Consider the following 17,767-nt stretch of genomic DNA (forward strand, 5'->3'; position numbering starts at 1 on the left):
GCGCTTAATATCTCCGTAAGCTTGGCTGACAAAGGCGGAGTTCACCATTCGGGAATTATCTGCGTCTTCCGGATTAAAGGGGGTATACAAGCGGTATGCCTCCAATAATCGGTCATAAAAGACACTGGGCGCTTCATCACTTTTCTGAATCACCTCAACTGTCTTCGACATATTAATGGCTTTCTTTCCTACGGCTTTCATGCCAGCAATTATAGCGTCTCTATAGGCTCTGAGTTGAACCATATCTGCGCCATTTACATTCCAGTCGGGATCGGTGTTAGGATAATGTGTTGCCGCCCATGCTGCTGGATTGGCTTGATTCAAAGCACGGGCTCTATCCTCTAGCGCTTTAATGGCCGCTTGATTAATCCTTGTCCTTTCCTCATTATTGAACAAAGTCATTAATAACTGCTGGCAATCAGCCCATGTCGGGTTATGTGTCTGAACTATCGAGGTGAACAGATCGGTCATAGCTTGTGGTTTCTCAGTGTACGAGGAATTGTGGGTCTTCCAATTCAAGAGATCGGTAGTCGTGAACGGGACATATACGAAGACTGGGTCAGCATGTGCCATTTGACCTGCGGCATCGATATAGGCTGACCCGGGATTCAGACGAAGAGGCATCTGATAATGTTTTAATTGTTGGGTACCGGTCAGTTGTCGGGTTAGTATGGGGCTACGTGGAGGGGCGTCAGTTAGAGGTTCCGGTCGGGGGGTAATAAAGCATGAGGATGTGGGAGCTTGGTTTTGGGAAAAGTTAGTAAATAGAACACTTCGAGCCGAGCTAGAAGAAGCTTGACCGGAAGTCTGAAGTGGCGCCAAATCAGGATATTCAGATCTAATGGGGGTTGGTTCTGGTTCCGGAAGGGGAGATTTAGTACGAGAGGGGGTGGATTCTGTACTGGAGGAGGAAGCGGAAGTGGATGGGGGCAATGGGGGAAGGGGTGCAGGACTTCCTGCATTCGCGTCACTTCCTCTTAAAGGAAAGTAAGGGGGCGGCAAAGGGATCTCGGACTCAGGGGGCGTGTCCAAAATGGGCCTAACACCAGTCCTAGTGGACAAACAAGTCCTAGCCACCATGAGGCGACATTGCTCCTCGTGGCATGTCTGAATCCATTTTGGCGAGTCATTTACGGCCTGTCTCCAACAATCAATATAAGGAAACTGCCCGTAAAGTTCAGGCCTACCCGATACAGCCACGTGTACGCACTGTACCAGAGTTGGATCCAAACTGCCACGTGGCGGCCATGCCGCAACCAAAGTAGGCCACTCCCTAGTACACAAAGTGACCAAACGTACAGGAGACATTTTAACCCAAAATCACATGTTTTGAATCCCTTTTTAAAATTCTTTACCATACAACCTAAGGGATCCGGAATCGTTGACTCCGACGCGCCCATACTTATCAATGGAACGTCGTTGACAACGAATACTATGCACACGTACTTTTCAACAGTCACACCCGTTTCCTCTGGCAACAGCACCACGTGGTACGGTTACCAAGTGAAACGTACACAATAACACAATAAACACTCAGGGAATTCCCGTACACACACAGCTGTTACACCAGTCACTAGATAATCAATATTATGCCCTTTGGCGAAACTATACAGTCACCCACGCTATAATTCTCTATATATGAATTACCCGTCTATAACACACCCCAGTAACATCGTCTTTTACAAATAGCGGTTACAGTACGGTTAGCATAGGTCAAAGCACAATTTAAGGACACGATAAAATTATTAGTGGTTATGGTGTTAAACATGCAATGGACGACAGTGATTAGTACTTATATACAGTGTCAGTAAATATACAGGGTTATGGTACCGTGCACTATGATACAGCAACACACTATTAACACTCTCGCTAGACGGCTGAGCTCGCGCTATCTAACAAGATATACACTTTACTAAACAATCTTTAACACATTTACAATTCCCAACTAAACTATTGGCCAGTACCTTGAATGGACTACCTAAAACTATCTACATCCGTTTTGGTTAGCCACACTGCCCAAGCACCACATATAGCGAGCTAGAGGACCGAATTTACACAGACGCCTCTTAGTCGATTACTATCAAAAATCTAGTGGGTTCCAAATTTACACGCCTTCCCACTTAGCCAAGATAGGTTGAGAGCTAGCGAACCGAATTTACACAGACGCCGCTTAGTCTCCCGGTCCCTCCGACCTAGCGAACAAAATATACACCCTAGAACGCTAGTCTAGACAAGACACCGGTGTCCGGCTAGGGCTATTTACACCAGAACCCCGCCTGACTAACCAAATCAAACGGTCTGACTAAAGAGCGTTCGATTGAGCGGTGCGCCTTCGCTCCTTCCCTCCGACAGAGGGGGCAGATTCCATACACAATTCAAACCCCTTATGGGCCTACCGCACAATTGGTATACCCCTAGTGCGTCTGCCGTCTAAAACAGCAGTTGTCTTACCTCCTCGTTCCTGAACCTGAGTTCACACTCATCGACGGGGACACCCCAGCACTTCTTACGTAGAGGCCGATGATCTCCTGGACAACAGACCAGTGGCGCCGAGACGAAGGGAAGTCCACGCAGAAGTTCAGGGGTGCAGCCGTAGAGAACGTGGGCAAAGATAGACCGTCTCACGCCTCTGCCTCTCAGCTACCGTTGAACGATGAGCTTCCCGGCCAATGCACCAAATGATACCGAGAAACTGACGGAAGCCAAGCACAGAGAGATGGACACAGGTTTCTTCAGGAAGGAAGAGATTCTTTATTGGATCACCGATCGGGACTCAGAGGGACTAATGTCACCAAAATACAGCAAGTTCTGAGCCCCGGACAATAGTGCAGGCTCCTTATATAGGCACATAACTCCTCCCATATTAAGCTCCACCCGCACATTCTCTTGACCAATCAATACAAATAAGAATTAACTTCCTGCTTGACCGCATGGCTTGTCCAGCACAATGGAGGAGGGGAATACTACATCCTGTATTCTTGCACATGCTCCGTACACTACTGATCGTATCTTGCCTCGTGCAACCAACTGATCGATACGTCAGCATATGCACGTACACATGCCACGTGGTAATCTCGGCCTACTAAATTTATTTTTACCGAGATTCCACCACACTGGCCAATCAGCATCTCCTCATAGAGCTGAATTGAATCAATGAATCTCTATGAGGAAAGTTCAGTGTCTGCATGCAGAGGGAGGAGATACTGAATGTTTGGATGCATTTTAGGCAGCCATGACCCAGGAAGGATCTCTAACAGCCATCTGAGGAGTGGCCAGTGAAGTTATCACTAGGCTGTAATGTAAACACTGCATTTTCTCTGAAAATACAGTGTTTACAGCAAAAAGCCTGAAGGTAATGATTCTACTCACCAGATTTAATACAAACAAATTTAATAAGCTGTAGTTGTTCTGGTGACCATAGTGTCCCTTTAATATTAATCAATTCTAAAAAAGCGTGAGAAATTATAACCTTTTTGTTATGTTCTGCCTGGCATTTTAACTGTGAATGTCATAATACTGTTGGATTTTACTGCAATAAAATACACATATCTGAATGCTGTGATGTTCCACAAGTACACCGGTAGCCTCCATGTACAGGTTTTATGGTGTTTTGGAAGGTTACAGGGTCAGATATAGGACTTGCCCATTTCCGTTTGCCGGAATGTTTTCCTGGGCCTATGTTGCCTTTGAGACCGTATGGCAGCCCAGGAATGAGAAATACCGCAATCTTGACATACCATTGTAAAAGAAGAAAACCAAGGGTATTCAAAATGGGGCATCCCCAGTGTTTTTTAGTAGCCACTTAGTCACAAGCCTTGGCCAAAGTTACACACACAAACATAAGTGGGTGGAGCTCATATGAATAATCTATAGGAATCTGCAATAAGAAGAAAAATAATTAATGGTGCAGATAGTTTCTAAAATACAAAAGTGTATTTAAATGGATCCCATACACTCATAGGAAAAGAGACAGAAAATCACTTGGCTCTAGTGAATGGCACCTTTCGATCCTTAGGGGGTTCCACAACCCTCTTCTATGAATAGTATCCCTCAGTGGTGTAGATGGTAGTGGTGTACATGGCAGTGGTGTATATGGTAGTGGTGTAGATGGCAGTGGTGTATATGGTAGTGGTGTAGATGGTAGTGGTGTACATGGCAGTGGTGTAGGTGGTAGTGGTGTAGATGGCAGTGGTGTAGGTGGTAGTGGTGTAGATGGCAGTGGTGTACATGGCAGTGGTGTACATGGTAGTGGTGTACATGGCAGTGGTGTAGATGATAGTGGCGTAGATGATAGTGGTGTACATGTCAGTGGTGTACATGGCAGTGGTGTAGATGATAGTGGTGTAGATATAGTGTATCACTGTTATATAACAAACAGTATGCAAATAGTACTGGTTGCACTCACGTGGTTCCAATAATACTGGGCAGTGTCACCATAAATGACGAGTAGAAGGCTTCCACAAGATACTAGGATGCTCCAAATTTATTAAACTGAATATCACAAAATATAAAAACAATAAAAGAAGAAAAAAAAGCGAACAGTGGTCAGGCACCAAACGGGTAGTCAGACCAGCCAGGGTCAGGAGAACGGAGAGCAGCAGAGTCAAGAACGTGGCCAAAAGTCAGGAACCAGGAAAAAGGAAATCTTATGGGAAAAGGAAACCACGCAAGGGCACAGAGATACTGGAACTTGCTGCTTAAATAGGCTGCACAGATCAGCAACAGGGCTGGTTACTAACAACCAGGCGAGTAACCGTGGAAACGGTAATGAAGGAGCTGATCGTTAAAAGCAGCTGAATCACTCGACACAGAGAGAGGAAGGGTTGCTGTTTAAAACAGCAGAGAAACCCTGACAGCTATTCGGTGAAAAGGTTCGCATGAACAAGAGGAACAATCGCTACCTATGAGCCAGGTATTTGTTCGTTTTGGGACTCCCCAAAGTGACCGACCGCTTTACCCCGATGGCGATTCGGCGCTCAGATCTAGGCTATCCGAGGATATAGGATTTCTGGGGGTCCCTATTACTATTATGTATGTTTTAGGGTGCTTTATGTTTTATATTTTGTACCTCTAGTGCCTGGGAGATAATTAGTTAAAGCAAAGTACAGAGTACACAGAGATGCCTGGGTGTGTTTTACTATGTATTAGCTGGAGACCCAATGCTAGGGGTCTGTGTATAAAAGTGGGCCATCTAGCCATAATAAAACCATTCCAGTTGTACCTTCATCAAGTCTCGACTGATGTATAGGTATGCGAACGACGTAACGCTTGATTTTTCTCATGACCTGCTTGGATTTCGGGAGAGTACAAACTAGCATACTATGCGAGCGGGCTATAATCACTCAAGCTTCTAGCAGTTCAGGAGTGTGCGAACGAATGTACCATGCGAAGTAAAAGGGGTTCGTTACGGCCATTCGTTATTATACATTTTTACTTCTCTAGAACACTCATATTTGTGTTACAGGGCAAAACATGGGGCATTAACATGTAAATGTGACAGAGGGATTCTCTGGGCTTATGTCGCCTTTGAGAGAGTATGATAGTAAGGTAAAAACATTTCCACCATTATGGCATACCATTTTCAGAAGCAGGTAACTCGGTCTAGTCACTTTATCACAAATGCAGGTCCCATTTAGTGGTTATACTTTTATTTGTGTATTTTCACACACATGAATTCCATTTTCACAGGACATTTCATAATCCTGATATGAGTTAATGTAATAAAGCCTCAATATGTGTGCTTGTCTCACCAACAGTTCCCCCCATGTACTGGATTCCCAGGTTTTCTGAGGTATTCCCAGGGCCAAATATATTGAATGCCCTTTTCAGCTTGTAAATATGACAAAGTGATTTTCTGGGCTTATGTCTCCTTTGGAGCAGTATGGCAGCCTGTGGGGAAAAAAATGACCCTCATGATGGCATATAATTTGTAAAGCAGGCAACCCAGGGTATTCTAAATGGCGGAATTGAGTTGTTTGGTCTAGCCGGTGTAGCCACTTTATCACAAATGCTGGCCACATTCAGTGGTTATATTTTCTTTTGTGTTTTTTTACCCACAAGGATTACATTTTCACAGGAAATTTCCTAATTCAGACATGTGTTAGTACAATAAATCTTCAGCATTTTTATTTAACATTATCTCATGAATAAACCGATGCCCCATGTACTGTGTGTTCTGGTTTTGTTTTGTAGGACACAGGGCCAACTATATTAGATGCCCTTTTCAACTTGTAAAATTGACAAAAGTGATTTTCTGGGCCTAGGTCGCATATAAGAGAACATGGTACCCTAATATGAAAACTACCCCAATGATGGCATGATTTTAACAAGTACCCTAAATGTAGTATTTTGAGATGTTTGGTGTAGCCACTTTATAACGCTCATTTAAACTTTAACCCAAATTCCTATTCACATTTAAATAACTATATCACTCCAAAGATCACACCACCTCAAGGCAAACCTCATAAGGACTCCTACACTAACAATCCACCTTGCTGCTTTCTGCTAAAAGGTAAAATCTCTAAACCCCTATACATTTATTAACCATTAATAGGAAACACGTGGGGTGGGCGGCTGCACTAACATCTACCAAAAAATACAATACAAAGAAAAGAAAAGTTACTTGTCCACTAGCCCAAATCCCCATGCACACTAGAATCACTCCAATGGCGTCAAAGTGTAAGCTCACCTGCCACGTCAAAGCAAACCTCTTAGGGTAGTCCTACACAAACAATCTACCTTGCTTCATTTAGCTTCATTCTAATGAGACAGAGAGGGGTATCTTTTTTTTATTTTTATTTTTTAGCTGAAATTGTGAAATGAGTGTATGTAAATTAAATGTTTTGATCTTTAACATAGAAAAACTCGTTTGACTGTCTTTCAATTAGACATGACGTCACTACCAGAATAGCTCCACCTACTGGTCACACCTACAGACACATTACAAAACGTTTCCCTCTTTGTCCGTTTATGAACGGAAGCCCTGAGATGCCATGTGTTTTAATATTTTTCTGACTTGTTATCTCGAGGAAACAACTTGTTTCTAGAGATAAAAGGTCAGGAAAAAAAATATTACAAAATACATGGCATCTCAGGGCTACGTAGTCTAGGAAGTGTTTACACTGCTGCCTGGTAGCAGTCACTCAGACGGCCACTAGAGGTGCTTCCTCTGTCAGTGCTGCAGAGTAAGCAGTGTTCCACCGCCTGCATGCAGACACTGAACGTTTTCCATAGAGATACATTGATTCAATACATCTCTACGAGGAGATGCTGATTGGCGCAGTGTATCATTTTGCCACACACGTTTGTATTCCTGACACTATAGTGTTCCTTTAATTGCAGCAGCGTTAACATTTTGAATACATAATTGTTTTCATGAATTAAGTTATCTGCAGATTCCATCTCTTATCTAAATAGATATTAATTAATCAAATTGTGAGAAGACTTAAGTAGTAACAGTGAGATTCCAGGTGCTAGCCCCCCAAAAGCTGTTTCTTGGTTGGAATAACCTTTTCATCCCGTACTGTAAATCTCTACATGGAGCTATCGCTCTATCTAGCAGTGTAAAGAGCTCACTGTGATTTAGGCAGCCTCCCTAGCTATTTTAATGTATATGAACAAATAACGCTGGGCGTGAACTCAGCTCGGCGCAGTAATGTTGGTTCCTCACTCACAACGCAGGGTCTTGTGTTCTAAAACAAACATTCTTCTAAAAAAATAATCCCTTGCTGCTTGTATCATGGTAAGTAATAGGTTAATCCGTTATAAAGGAGAGAAAAAAGTGGGTGCAGTCACCTTGGGGCAGAAGCGTCAGATTTGACACCAGAATGAAAAAAAATCTGGCTTCATCCAAGTACAGCATGAGAAACAGGAGTCATTTCAGTCCCAATGCAACAGCAAAAATCACACCTCATTCAGAACATTTAGAACATTCATAGGTTATTCACTGAACAGGGAATTGTCAGGAATTGGTCAGGTTACTGTCTGCATAATTGTCAGTATCTGAGCTGGAATCATAGCTTAGTTTGGAGAATTTTTACAGTTCCGTCGCTTTGCCCTTAAGATTGCAATTTCTTAATCTTTTTCTGACAATTCCCAGTTTAGTGAATAAGTTAGAAATTAGTGCTTCCCCCTAGCACTAATATGACATTGCCAACCTAGTCTGGCAAAAGGTGCCCAGGTCCAAAATGCTAAGTGGCCACTAAATAAAAACAAGTCTGTAACCCCTAGCCCAGGGATAGGGATAGGAAAACTTTGGCACTCCAGATGTCGTGGACTACATCCCCCATAATGCTCTTACACCCATAATGCTGGTAAAGCATCATGGGAGGTGCAGTCCAAAACATCTGGAATGCTGAAGGTTTCCTATGCCTGCAGCCTAGCCTATACCTCTACAGACACATGTTGTTATTTTTTTGTCAATCTTTATTTTTAGCAGTAGCAATAGCACATCAAGTTAGTTGTACAAAGGAAGAGTAGCAGATAAAGTAATAATTGACATGACATATGCACCGTCGTTATTCGGCAGGTGCTATTTTAGTTTACCTTAAATAAAACACTGACACCGAATTTATCTGTTGGATTATAACGTCCACAGCTTTATTAATTATTAAATATATAAATAAATAAATTAACAATTTAGGGTCATTGTCCAGCTAACATTATATTACTATCCCCCCGCACAATACCCCTGACAATGACCCTATCTTTTGAACAATAATTAACATTCACTTAACATATAACCATTAACACACGGCCTACCAGAGAGGCCCCAAAACCATCTGTTAACTGTAGGGGTGTACCCAGACACCCCTACCCCCTAGGTTCGTAGCCACCGAAGAGCTTGAACCTACCAACACTCTAAACCATCTGGCCTACTCCAGCCTAGGCCTTGGCCTGTCCATTCCCAATTCCATCTAACTCCTGGCTTTAACACGCCCTGTTCCCGCCGCTGTGACCAAACGGGATCAAAACTCAACTATAGGGAGGGTGGGTGGGACAAGTGACAGGTCAGTGCAATTCAGATTAACTGGCTCCTCACTTAAGATGGCCGCCTATTTACACTACCTAACTCCTCCCCTACTTAGCCCCGCCCTAAACATCCCATAACTTTCCACCTGCCTACTTCCTGGCCTTGTCAAGGCCCACTCCCCTGTTTCACTGTTCCATGGGCTTCATGACATATGCACCGTCGTTATTCGGCAGGTGCTATTTTAGTTTACCTTAAATAAAACACTGACACCGAATTTATCTGTTGGATTATAACGTCCACAGCTTTATTAATTATTAAATATATAAATAAATAAATTAACAATTTAGGGTCATTGTCCAGCTAACATTATATTACTATACCCCCGCACAATACCCCTGACAATGACCCTATCTTTTGAACAATAATTAACATTCACTTAACATATAACCATTAACACACGGCCTACCAGAGAGGCCCCAAAACATCTGTTAACTGTAGGGGTGTACCCAGACACCCCTACCCCCTAGGTTCGTAGCCACCGAAGAGCTTGAACCTACCAACACTCTAAACCATCTGGCCTACTCCAGCCTAGGCCTTGGCCTGTCCATTCCCAATTCCATCTAACTCCTGGCTTTAACACGCCCTGTTCCGCCATAGCACATGACTTGATCCCTTAAGGACATGTGCGCCCCCCACCACCCTGAAACAGGGCCAAGCTAATCCCTTCCTGAAAGCCTAGATTGAGCAAGTCACAACCCACGTCTGACAAGTGTACCCCGTCTCTCCTAAAATAGCCCGGCAGCATGTCCTCCAGTTCCCTATGCCGAACTACAATGCCCCCCACTCGTCGCACAAAGCTCGCCATCGCCCTGTTAACCTTACCCCTGCATCGAGCCACTGCAGCTGGATCCCTGGCGTGCCGCCACGTGAAACGGGGGACCATTTCCGACCACACCACCACCACGCCAGGGACCAGGTCCAACAGCCGATCAACGTCTCTCTTCATCCGTCTAACCAACTCCCTTTGCGGAATCAGACCCAAATCATTCCCACCCCCGTGCAATAAAACTATGTCTGGTGCAGACCCTCCTGCCAACCTGCTAAACAACGTACTACTGAGGCTTTGCCAGCTAAACCCCCTAAAGCCAAACCAAGAAATCGACACATCTCCTTGATTAAAACCCAGCTGTGCTCCACTTCTCCGAACAGCAGCCCTCTTCTGAGCCCAATAGACATACGAGTGGCCCCAGATCCATACTCTCCATCCTGCAAAGAAAAACACGTTAATACCAAACAGATGGATTACACTTCCATCACAGCATAACACTGCCCTGCTCACACCAGCCTATCTGGTCTAACATATGATCGAAAACGCAAGGATTCCCACCTCCCTATGCGTTTAATCCTCTCATCCCCCAGCCCCAGCCGTGCGGCCTCGGTCGCCGCCCCAATTCTAAAGGAGTGAGTCCCAAATTGCCCCGGCTCCAGGCCCAGCTTACTTACCCCCATCCGAAACACCCTCGCGAACTGGAAGCGCGACAGGGCCGAGCCGTCCTGGTGCACCAAGAAGCAACCCTCACCCCCCGGGCGCAATGCCCGGTACTCCGACCCCTTTTCAACTGGGCACACCCCTGACCCAGGCAGCCCGAACAGCACAACTGTGCAACCTTTACCAAAAATGTCCGTCTTCGAACGGCGTAACTGAATGTGCACCCTGTCCGCGCGAACCTCCACATCTGTGAGCTGAAGACCCCCAAGGCCCCTCTTGTTTGCGCTTACCAACTCCCCGATCCGGAAAGCCCCGAAAAAGGCCCACACAAATGCCACAGTGAACAACGACACCTCGAATGTGGAGCTGCAAATGCCCGGTAGAACCCCCACCAGCTCCCGCAACAAGTCAAAGGACACTGGTCTACGCGTGTCTACCGTTTTCTTCCCCCTCTTGAATCCCTTCACTGCCTGCCAGACCATGAAGTGTTTGGTATCATCAACCCAGCCATTGAACTTAAACAGGAAAGCCAAGGCAGAGAGATGTCTATCCACCATGGCAGGCGACGCCTGAGCCGCGAACAATCGACAGAGCAACCACAAAAGTGCATCCAAGTGTTGCCCCTCTGTAGGGGCGCTACTCACCTGGGCTACCGTCTCGTCCCACAGTTTCCAAACCTTTACGTAGGATGCCCACGTGCTCGGCGCCAGTGACCTCCTCACACAGTCTCCAAGCAGGCCGTCCCGAGTTGCCACATCACACCCGGGCACTCCTGACCCTGGGCCAGCGCGTCCAGCGCAGCCTCCCGAAAGCGTTCCCACTGAAAACGAGACAGTGAGTCAGCCACCACGTTCTGGAGCCCCGGGATGTGCTTAGCCCTGAACACTATGTTGAATGACATACAACTAAGCACTAATTGTCGAAGCAGGCGTACTACCGGGGGCGACGAGGCGGTCAAGCTATTGATCGCTTGCACTACCGCCATGTTATCAGAGTAGAATACCACCTTTTTGTCAGCCAACTCCGCACCCCAGAGTACCACCGCTACAACGATGGGAAACAACTCCAAGAACGCCAAGTTCTTAATCAGAGGACTCACCTTCCACGGTTCCGGCCACGCCTCCGCGCACCACTTACCTGCCAAGTATGCCCCAAAACCAATACTGCCGGAAGCGTCTGTAAACAACTTCATCGCGGCCGACGACACCGTCGGTTCCCGAAAGAACACCGTCCCGTTAAAGTTGCCCAAAAACCGTTCCCAAACCCCCAAATCGTCCTTCATCTCGGTCGACACCCGAATGTAGTGCGACGGCCGCCGCACCCCACTTGTTGCTTGCGCCAACCTCCGGCAAAATATCCTCCCCATGGGGATCACCCTGCACGCGAAATTGAGGCTCCCCACGAGGGACTGGAGCCCCCGCAAGGTCACCTTCCTCGCCCCCTTTACCACGTCCACTAGCTGTCGCAGATGCCGCAGCTTATCCCTAGGCAGCCTGCATTCCCCGAGCTCCGAATCAATTTCGAGACCCAAGAAGCTAAGGCACGTGGTGGGGCCCACTGTCTTGTCCCCCGCCAACGGCACCCCAAAGGTATGCGCCACCCGCTGAAAAACCCTCAGTACCTGAGCACACCGCTCAGAGTCCCGCGGGCCGACACACAAAAAATCGTCCAAGTAGTGCACTACAGCACCCCCCGCCGATTCCGTGCGCACCACCCATTCCAAGAAGGTACTAAACCTCTCGAAGTAAGCACAAGAGATGGAACAACCCATAGGCAGACACAAGTCCACGAAGATTGCACCCTCAAAGTGGCACCCCAACAGGTGGTGACAGTCCGGGTGTATGGGCAGCAGCCGAAAAGCCGCCTCCACGTCCACCTTGGCCATCAGCGCCCCACGCCCCGCTCTCCTTACCAGCTCGACGGCTTTGTCGAATGACGTGTAGGAGACCGAGCATAGGTCGGCGTCGATGTCATCATTCACCGAAGACCCTTTCGGGTGCGATAAATGATGAATCAGACGGAACTTTCCCTCTTCCTTCTTGGGGACCACCCCCAATGGTGACAACCTCAGATTCGCCAAGGGCGGAGCCGGAAATGACCCCGCCATCCTCCCCGCTTGCACCTCCTTGGCCAATTTCTCCCGCACTACCCCCGGGTGTTCCCTGACCGACCTGAGGTTCTCACAAGGTGCCCCCGGCCCCGTGGCTTTGAAGGGAATTTTGAAACCCTCGGCAAAGCCCGCCCGAAGGAATTCTGCCACGGCTTGATCAGCGTATTGCCTTAGCCAAGGCAACATCGCGCCTACCTTCACTGGTGACACCCCCAGCGGGAGCTGTGGGAGCGGCCGCTCCCGTTGCTCCTCCCCCTGCGGCCGACTTACCTTTCTTGAAGCACCTGTTGACCCCGTGGTTCCCGCCGCACCCTGAGCATTCGTGCCGGAATCTACAAGCGGATCCCCACTTACACTGTCCTTCATTGAAGGCCCAGCAGGTACCTTTCTTTTGACCTGCCGCCACCGCCCCCCCGGGAGCGGTGCCGGCATTCCCTGGAAAGGGCGCATTCTTTTGCGCCATCATTAACCGCATCCAAAGCGGCAGGTCCATTTGGTCCCAGCGCATGGAAGGGTTGGCCGCCAGTCGCTGACGGAACTGCTCATCATACCTCCACCATGCCAACCCCCCATAGGTGCGGTATGCGTCCCCGATTCCGTCCAAGTAACAAAACAACTGAGAGCAGCACTCCGGCCGCTTCTCCCCAATGACACTGGCCAAAATGCAAAAAGCTCGCAGCCAGTTGCCGAAGGTCTTCGGTATCTTGCGATACCTCCGCCTTTTCTCCTCCTCTTCCTTCTTGGCGTCCTTCTTGTCCTCCTCTTTTAAGTCTAAGAATTCCTCCAGGGGAAGAAGGGAAAATATTTCCACGAATTCCCCTTTTGCAATCTTCTCCTTCACCTCCCCTTTTAAATGGCAACCTAACGGCCCCGCGAAGGACACATGTACATTCTGACGCGCTGCTTCCGTAATGTCCCCACCCGTCACGTCGAGTACCCCGTCCCCCACCGATGATCCGTCGGGCTTATCAGTGGGCCGCGTTTCCTCCCTATTACCACCTGTCACTCCTGAGGATACCCCCACCAACCCCGACCCACTGCCTTCACCTGCTGACCAAACCCTATCGAACCTAAGCGGCTCCCTATCCTCTGACCATGAATCTATGAATGACTTCAAACAATGTATGAATGTCCCCGGGTGTGGTGTAGAGGAAGACTCACCGCTGATGCCCCTGGCCGCCGCAGGCCGCGGGGTTGCTGTCCCTCCATCCGCCATTTCTGACACTGGAGCTCCCAATAGTCGCCGACTCCTGCCCGCCTGGTCCCGCCTCGGAACCGCTGGTGAGTTACTCCGCGACCTGTAAGGAGAAGACATCCTGGGTAGTCTGCCCGAGTAGCTCCCTACCCGCCCTTCCTCCCTACGCTCTTCTCCGACTGCCCTGGATCCTCTCCACTGCTCCTTCCGACCTCCCTTGCTGGGCGCTCCCCGCCGCTGCTCCCTGAAGCTCCTCTCTGAAGATCTAGATGCACTGTGCCTTCTGCTCCGCCTCCCTTCCTCTGACCTGGACCTCCTTCTCCTTTCCCTGACGCTGAACCTGGACTCGCTGCGGCCTAGCCGTGAATGGCTCCTGTCCCTGCTTTCCCGTCCTCCTGACCAGCTCCTGTCACTGCTGCACCTGGCGCTGCTGCTGCGCCGCTGGCCGCCCTGGCCCTTTACTGCCGCATCCCTGTCACTAGGCCGTACCTGAGGGCAGCCGGATGGGCCCCCTCGCTCTATACTGCCACCCCTTGCTCCCCGGTATTGTGCTGAAACCATAGGCTCTCCCACAGCCGCTGCGCCTGGCCCCCCACCGGCCGCCCCGTCTGACTCCGCCATGACCCCTAAGGATAAGCCGCCTGTCGCCTTCCTAGCTCCAGAAACCCTCTGAGCTGCTCGACCCGCTCCGCTGTCCTCTCCTCCTGTTCTACTGAGCTCAGTCCTGGCCCTCCCTCCGGCCGCCCCTCCGGATCCCTTGCCGGCCTGGTCTCCCCGCAATGCCTGGCGGACCGCTGGTGCTGTGGTAACCCGACTAGCATTCCCCCTTTGCCCCTCAGTGATACCGCTGGAGGTTGACTCACCGGGACGCTCAGTCCGTTGCCCACTGGCCGCGTGGGTGAAGCCATCCGCAGCCGCATGGTCCGCTGGTGTTGCAGCATTCCCGCCTCCTGCTGTCCCGCCGGCCGCCATTACGCGGGGCGCCTTCTGACCTCGTGGCCTCCGTTTTGCGCCCGTAGTCGCCTGCCCGGCGGGTCCGCCCGAAGGCGCCTGCCGCATTCCCTCCTCCGCTGCTGTACTCGGTCCGGCCTCCGACCCGCCGACCGCTGAAGGGCTCCTCCTCCGCCGGGCCGCAGGGGCCTCCCCCGGGCTCAACCTCTGCGGCGGCCTGGTCCTCCGCGCCGACCTCCTCTCCGGTCCCTCCGCGTGGGTGGCAGCTGCCCCGATCTGTTCATGCAGCCACGCCAGCCCTCTATCACGAACCGCCGCCCGAACTCCGTCCAGAATCTCCTCTAGGGACGCCATTACCTGCAGAGGGAGAAAAAGAAAAAGAACTCCGCCGACCAGCCACAAGTGACAGGTCAGTGCAATTCAGATTAACTGGCTCCTCACTTAAGATGGCCGCCTATTTACACTACCTAACTCCTCCCCTACTTAGCCCCGCCCTAAACATCCCATAACTTTCCACCTGCCTACTTCCTGGCCTTGTCAAGGCCCACTCCCCTGTTTCACTGTTCCATGGGCTTCATGTGTAGATTATGCACTATTTTGGTATAAGAAAAGCAATAATAATTATATTCAAACAGGTGTGTCAAAGGCATTCAAGTGGCTAGTGAGACAGCTGAGCTAGGTCAGTTAACCAGGAAGCATGAGATTAGTATCTCAGATAGTAAAGGCATAATGCCATTATTTTTAACCCACTGAGTTGTATTAGCATAATAAAAATAAACCACTGACACCCACCAATATAGGGAGCAGAAAACATAACCATAGTAACAACTAACATTATGAACCCCGGGCCCCCATGCTAGTTAAGATGTTCAGCCTATGCCCACCAAACAATACTGTGGTCCCGGCAGGGTGATAGTACTGAAAGGCCATACAGTGTTGCCCCACCAGCCCCAAGCTTTAACACAGTCTGGTGCACGTTGCCCTTGGATCAGACCGCTTACTGCGGTCCAAGCGTGTACCCTGGGTCTCCTGACTATTCTTTCCTGCCAGTAGCAGGGCTGCGAGTAGCAGGGCTAGTGGGCCAGCATACCTTTGGCCATTTAGAGCACACTGGCCCGGGGGGCACACAGCGCAATAGCAGGGTGACCAGCAAGAGGGAAGTGCTGCTGCCGGTCACAGCATGAAGAGCTGCTGAGCAGGGCCGGTGCAAGGATTTTTGACTACACAGGCGAAGATGCATTTTGCCGCCCCTCCTCCCCCCCAAAAATGCATCTTCACCTGTGTGTCAAGTAACCCCCCCCCCCCTTTTGAATTTCTTACCCCCTTCAGTGTTTTATATCCTATCATTCAAATATCTTACTCCCTTTTTCTCCTTTATGTGTCTTACACCCGCTTTGCTGTGTTTTATCTCCTCGTGTTTCTCTTACAACCCATTTGTGTATTTTTTACTTACCAGCCCCTTTGTCTGTCTCTTTCTTCTCCCCAGCTCCTTTGTGTGGCTCTTTCTCCCCCACAGTCCCTTTGTACGTCTCTTTCTCCCCACAACCCTTCTGTCTGTCTATGTGTCCTCCCTCAGCCCCTCTGTGTGTCTCTTTGCCCCCCGTGTGCATTCAGCCTCTGTGACTTTATTTGTGCCCCCCAGCATTCCTGTGTCTTTCAATGTCCCCCTCCCCTATATCTTTCATTGTACCACCTCCCCTCCTGTGCCTTTAAATGTCCCCCACCTTTTATTGCCTCCCCTGAACCTTTTATTATCCCCATCCCCTCCTGTACCTTTTATTGCCCCCCTCCCTCTTGTAACTCTTATTGTACCGCCCTCCCCTCCTGTAACTCTTATTGCCCCTCCATTTTCTCCTGTAATTCTTATTGCCCACCTCCCCTCCTGTAACTCTTCTTGTCCCCCTCCCCTACTGTAACTCTTCTTGTCCCCCCCTCCTGTAACTCTTCTTGTCCCCCCTCCTGTAACTCTTCTTGTCCCCCCCTCCTGTAACTCTTCTTGTCCCCCCCTCCTGTAACTCTTCTCTCCCCCCTAACTTGTATTGTCCCCCCTCCTGTAACTCTTCTCCCCACCCCTGTAACTTTTATTGTGTCCCCCTCCTGTAACTCTTCTCCCCACCTCTGTAACTTTTGTGTCCCCCCTCCTGTAACTCTTCTCCCCACCCCTGTTACTTTTATTGTATCCCCCTCCTTCAACTTTTCTCCCCACCCCTGTAACTTTTGTGTCCCCCCTCCTGTAACTCTTCTCCCCACCCCTGTTACTTTTCTTGTGTCCCCCTCCTTCAACTTTTCTCCCCACCCCTGTTACTTTTATTGTATCCCCCTCCTTCAACTTTTCTCCCCACCCCTGTAACTTTTGTGTCCCCCCTCCTGTAACTTTTCTCCCCACCCCTGTTACTTTTATTGTGTCCCCCTCCTTCAACTTTTCTCCCCACTCCTGTTACTTTTATTTTGTCCCCCTCCTTCAACTTTTCTCCCCACTCCTGTTACTTTTATTTTGTCCCCCTCCTTCAGCTTTTCTCCCCACTCCTGTTACTTTTATTGTGTCCCCCTCCTTCAACTTTTCTCCCCACCCCTGTTACTTTTATTGTATCCCCCTCCTTCAACTTTTCTCCCCACCCCTGTTACTTTTCTTGTGTCCCCCCTCCTGTAACTCTTCTCCCCACCCTAACTCCACTCCCCTCCTACCTTTCATTGTGCCCCCTTCTCTCTCCATGTAGCGTGGTTGAGCGGGCGGTAAGCGGTAGAGGATCCTATTTCCTGTCCCGGTCTGACAGGAATCAGTTTGTTGCATCTCCTGTCAGACCGGGTAAACCGCGGCCCGCCCGCTCAGCCACTCTACACGCAATGACCGGCAGGAGGGAAGCACTATGCAGGGTGCTCTCCTCCTGCCGGTCACCCGAGGATTGCGCCCCCCGGGCCGGTGCGCCCTTAGGCGGCCGCTTGTGCCGCCTTATGGTAGCGCCGGCCCTGCTGCTGAGCCATACAACGCGGTAGAGGAACTTCTGTTCCCCCTACCCCATCTGACAGGAAGTGCTCTCAGAGAGCACCCTA

The sequence above is a fragment of the Pelobates fuscus genome, chromosome 8, assembly GCF_036172605.1.
Source record: "Pelobates fuscus isolate aPelFus1 chromosome 8, aPelFus1.pri, whole genome shotgun sequence".
In the NCBI taxonomy this organism is placed as follows: Eukaryota; Metazoa; Chordata; class Amphibia; order Anura; family Pelobatidae; genus Pelobates; species Pelobates fuscus.